Raw genomic sequence first — 6,059 nt, 5'->3', positions numbered from 1 at the left:
TTCCCAGCAGCTTTTTAGCTCCCCATTTTAAAACATAAATGGAAAACCAAGGATCATCACACACCTGAGAAAAGACCTTAAAAATAGAGACCAAAACAGGAAAGGGGAAAATGGTGTGATGGTTAATTTTATTTTTAAAAAACTTTTTTGAAGATTTTATTTATTTAAGAGAGAGAGAGAGAAGAGCACAAGCAGGAGGAATGGCAGGTAGGGAGAGGGAGAAGCAGATTCACCTCAGCAGGAAGCCTGATGTGGGGCTTGATCCCAGTTCCCTGGGACCATGACCTGAGCCAAAGGCAGACGTTTAACCAACTGAGCCACCCAGGCACCCCTCTTTTTTAAAAAATATTTTATTTATTTATTTTAAAGAAAGAGAGAATGAGTAGGGGGAGGGCAGAGGGAGAATGAGAGAGAGAATCTCAAGCAGATTCCCTGTTGAGCTTGGAGCCAGACTCTGGGCTCCATCTCACCACCCTGAGATCAGGACCTGAGCTGAAATCAAGAGTCCAACACTTAACTGAGCCACCCAGGAGTCCCTGTGATGGTTAATGTATCAATTTGACTGGACGTGAGGGTACCCAGATATCTGGTTAAACATTATTTCTGGGGGATCCCTGGGTGGCTCAGGGGTTTAGCACCTGCCTTCAGCCCAGGGTGTGATCCTGGAGTCCCAGGGTTGAGTCCTACATCAGGCTCCCTGCATGGAGCCTGCTTCTCTCTCTGCCTGTGTCTCTGCCTCTGTGTGTGTGTGTGTGTGTGTGTGTGTGTGTGTGTATCTCTTATGAATAAATAAGTAAAATCTTTAAAAAAATAAAAAATAAGCATTTTTTCTGGGTGTGTCGTGAGGCCGTTGCTGGATGAGATCAGTATTTAAGTCAGTAGACTAAGTAAAGCCGGTTGGCCTCCCCAGGGTGGGTGGGCCTCATCCAGTTTGTTGAAAGTCTGAAGAGAATAAAAGGCTAAGATGAATTCTTTCTCTCTGCCTGTCTTGACCTGGAACATTGTTCTTATCCTGCTTTCACACTCAGACTGAAACTCAAACCACTGACAACCCTGCTTAGGCCTCGGGCTCAGACTAGAACTATGCTTTTTGTTCTTTTGAGTCTCCGGCTTGCCAACTGCAGGCCTTAGTTAGACTTCTTAGCCTTCATAAGTGTGGGGGCCAATTCCTTGTAGTAGTGTTCTCCCTCACACAGTTGACACTAAAACAACAGGGGTTTGAACTGTATGGGTTCATTTATATGCAGATTTTTTACAGCACAGTACTATAAATGTATTTTCTCTTATGATTTTCTTAACATCTTTTCTCTAGCTTACTTTATTGCAAGAATACAGTATAGAATACAGAGAACATACAAAATATGTGTTAATTGCTTGTTTGTTAGCAGTAAGGCTTCTGCTCATCAGTAAGCTATTAGTAGTTAAGTTTTGGGGGAGTCAAAAGCTATTGCAGATCTTTTACTGTACAAGGGATTGATACTGCTAACACCTGCATTGTTCAAGATATACGCTGTTTGTATATATCTCTATATAATTGGTTTCTGTTTTTCTAGAGAACCCAGATCAATTCATAGAGATTATGCTGGGACATGAAAACCTAAATCACACCTCTAAGGAGAAAAATCAGAATTCAATTTTATTTTCCCTCATGAGAAAAATTAAATATTGAAGAATGTGATTTGGTCAGAGAGGGTTGAGTTTTGAAGGGCTACAAAGCACTGTAATATCTAAGATTTTTTTTTTGCCAACCCGCAAAGAACCAATTATTGTGCCTTTGGGGGCCAATAGAGCTCCTGTGGAGAATGTATGCCTTAGGGAGAGACAAGACGCTGCAACCATGAAACAAGACTAAGTTGCTATTCTTAAAATGAACATTGACAGAATAAAAAAGCATTCTTGGAATTTAAAAATATGAAAGCAGAAATTAAAAACTCAGTGGAGGATTGTGAATCAAATCTCCCAGAAAGCAAAACATGAAATAAAAGAGACATTGGGAAAAGAGAACAGATTGTAAAATTATAGTATTGGTTCAGGATGTTCAATGTTTATTTTTATTTTTAAGACTTTTTTATTTATTCATGAGAGACACAGAGAGAAGCAGAGACATAGGCAGAGGGAGAAGCAGACTCCTCGATGAGAAGGGAGCTTGATGAGGGACTCTATCCCAGGACCCCAGGATCACAACCTGAGCCAAAGGCAGACACTCAAACTCTGAGCCATCTAGGTGCTCCAGAAAGTTCAACATTTCAATAATAAATGTTCCAGAAAGAGACTGGGCACATGTGTATATGTGTGTGTGTGTGTGTGTGTGTGTGTGTGAGTGTGTGTGTGTGTGTGTGTTGGTAGTGGTGGGGAATCATTAAATAAATAATATGACTAAATTCCCCCAAACTGAGGGATCTGCATCTCCAAATCCATAGCACGGCCATAGAGGGCCCAGCCCAACTCCTCCAACATGAGGCACCTCCCCATCACTCCAGAGCACTGGGAACAAAAAGACTATCCTAAGACACTCATTCTCTCTCTTAGGAGGTATATCCTCTAGGTCCTGGTGGGTAAGAATTTTAAAGGCTTGAATGCCATTAAATGAAATGGCATTTCTAGCAGATTTGTCACACGGACTTTAGTTCATTTAACTTGTGAGTTTTGGGAAGAAGTTCTGAGGATGCGAGATTACATTTTTTTTTTCTTAAAGTGAGAGTAGACAACATGAACATTTCAGAAACATAAAAAGAAGAAAAAGTGTCAGCCGTAACTGAACAACCCTGAACCTAATATTTTCACCATTTGAAATTGGTTCCTTCTTAGGTGTGTTTTTTTTTTAAACTACCTGTCCTTGTATAGAATTTATTATTAAACATAATTGAAACCATTCTTCTGTTTTATATTCCTGCCTACATTATATAAGGAGCATTTTCTTACCATTAAGTTTCCAAAACAACAGTTTTAATGACTGTACAATATTCTAATTTATGGTATAATTTATATAACCCATCTCCCATTTTTAGATATTTAAGCTGTCATTATCTTTACACTGCTCTAAATAGCGCTTTGATGAAAATGTTTGTATAAATACCTCTAATTATTTCCTTAAATTGGATTCCCAAACATGGAATTATGGGATCATAGATTATGTATAGATATGAAATTTGCTATACAATGTTTGAGTTCTAGACTTGCTTTGTCCAAAATGATAGCAATAGCCACATGTGGCTACATTTATATTTAAATGTAATTTTAAAGTCCATTCCTCTGTAGCACAATCCACTAGCCTTAGTCCTCAGTAATCACATGTGGCTAGTGGCTACCATATTGGAAAACACAGAGGTCATTTCCATCACTTCAGAAAATTCTGGTGGACAGTGCTGTTTTAGAGAAGCTGTACTCTTAGTATCTCCATTAATTGGTCTCTCCATCCTTTTACCAGCATTAGGTATCGCTATTTTTAAAGTTTTATTCATTTGATAGGTGAAAGAAGGGAGTCTAAATTTAATTGTTTCTAACTAGAGCTGACCATTTTCTTAGAAGTTGTATTTCCTCTAGGGATGGTCTTATTTTGCTACTCATGATATTTTTCTAGTCGTGCTTGAAAGTTACTGTGAAAGAGCTCTGCGTCATGGTCTCATCTCCATGGCCATGCCCTAATAGCAGGGCATATGACGCCTCTAACTGAAAAATGTGGAAATTTTCTTTCCAAGTGATGGTGACAGTTGCCAGCTGCTACCCTCAAGTTTTCCATAGCCTCGCTTCCTCTTTTTCTTCCCTCTGATGTTGTGTTGGTGATTGCTTTCCTGGCTGTCCCACTTTGCCTTAGTGAGGATCTCGTTGGGTTACTTCCCTACCTCTCATCGTGTACCCACATTGTCCTCCCTCCTCCCTGTACTTCAGCCAGAGCAACCGCAAGGTGTCCTGTTTCTCGAGTGGGTATTTGTGGAATACTATCTAATGAAATGCCCCAGGTGTAAGGAGGGCAGAAAAATGAACGTAGCTAATTTTATTTTTAATGGAATATTTGGTTTCAGGAGGAGAGCCTATTTAAGTTTATATTAAATGTTTGCTTCCCAACAGCAGACATGGTCCTACTTCGCTCTCTTGGTGCACATGATTTATTTCACAATTTTCTCTTCCTTGCTTGACTACTGTGAAATAGGAAACCAAATGCTGTCAAAGATAACTATGAATGTGTGAGGCAAACAGTATCCATGCTTCAGTCCCTTCTTTTGCTTTGCCTTAATCCCTAGCAACAGTAAAAATGAATCCACAGAACCATTCAGGAATGAGAGAGGGACGGGGGCCTTGCAGGCACGCTCAGAGCCTATTGTCTAAAAATGTTACACAAATTCAGTGGAAAGCAAACTACCTTCTGTAGGTAAAGTAGACTGAACGTTGGATAGAGGTATCTTTACTTCTCATCTTCACAGCGAGGCCAAAATTGACCTTACGAGATAAAATTGACCTAGAAAGTACATTTGTAAGCATTTTCCTTCCTTTCCAATGACAATAAAAATGAACGTGCTAGACCCATGACTAAAATGGGAGCAAAGGCCAGTGGGATTATTGAGCATCTAGCGCCACCTTGCGGCGGCAAATCCAAATCCCAAACTCTTGAGAAACCCAAGATTTAAAATAACAGCCTTCTGGAAGAGGAATTAGGATTACATAACGGGAGAGGTTATTTTCTTGGGTGCTGGGGGGGCGGGGAATGCAAACTAATAGAGTACTAGCGGTTAGCCGGCACCTTTTAGTAAACAAAGCACTCTCAAGTGAATTTCATTTAGTGCTAGCAGCAGCCCTGTGCTGTAGGCCCCAGGAGCTCAGCCTTAGGGATGTAAAAGCTGAGGCTCCAAGAAGCTGAGGACTTGTGTGGCATAAGTCCTGCACTCGAACCCTGCTTTCCAAACTCCAAATCATGATACAATTTCATTAGCACTAAAGAATGTAGTATATACCAAAAGCTCCAAAGTACCTTGTACTACATGGTACAGTACGGGATATATATTGTGTGGTATAATATATATACCAGATATAAACTATATACCCATGCTACACTACGGCATGTACACAGTTCACTAGTACTGTCTTTCTGGAGCGGTTTTCTGTCTATGAAGACAAGGTAATATTGGTGGATTCTTTATACTAGGATTCAACAAATGCTGTTCGAGTTTTGCTACTGAACTGTGGCTTTGCTTTCCTGGGTCCCTGGGCACCGCAACTGTGGAAATCCCTGCTGCTCTACTCTTAACCTGTGATGCAAATAATAGAGACTTGCCTGGGGAGAATCGACAGGAGGACACAGAGGCAGTGGGACTTATGCCATGCTTTTGTTAGGTTCAGCCTTATTTTTCTTAATCCAGTCCATTGGCTCATAGCTTAAACTGATGGATTACATCATGTCATTCACTTAAGTAGATTTCACAACCAGTGTATTTTAAAAGTGGGCCACTGAGAGGTCACCTTGCTCAGTATCCAAGGTAGGTATATCATTAGGCCAACTTAAAATATTCCAAGTGAACACTCTGCAGCTTTTCCTTTATGAGGACAATCCATCTGTGGCACTCCTAGAGAAGCTACATCAGGTGGATGGGGAGGACAGGTAGTTGGCCTTCCCCTCTCTCCCTGGAGAGTGTGGCCAGGGCCTGGCTCAATTAGAGTTTCAAGAATTAGGCAGGGAGCCATGGTAGGTTCCTGAGTCATAGCAAAAGCTGTATTTGTGAAACACTGGTCTTGAAGAGGCATATATATAAATGAACTGAAGCAGAGAAAAATTGTCAAGTGAGAGACGCTGGAAAAAGAAAAAAGAACTTTCCTTCAGGCTAAAAATACATCTGAATGTGTTATTTTTGTCTATTTGGCCTCCTTTTTCCACAGGATTGCCTGACATGCTGCCTAGAGGCACATTTACAGAATCACAGGAGTGACAGTAAGGATCTCTGTAAGTGCTTATGCATTCCCCTTGGTGGAATTTTAGTCAGACAGCATGGTTATATTACATTATACCATAAAACTTTTTCAGGCCTGGCAATTTTATTTGCATTTCAATAACAGAAACACATACACAC

The sequence above is a fragment of the Vulpes lagopus genome, chromosome 19, assembly GCF_018345385.1.
Source record: "Vulpes lagopus strain Blue_001 chromosome 19, ASM1834538v1, whole genome shotgun sequence".
NCBI classification, from domain to species: domain Eukaryota; kingdom Metazoa; phylum Chordata; class Mammalia; order Carnivora; family Canidae; genus Vulpes; species Vulpes lagopus.
This window is presented reverse-complemented; position numbering follows the sequence as displayed.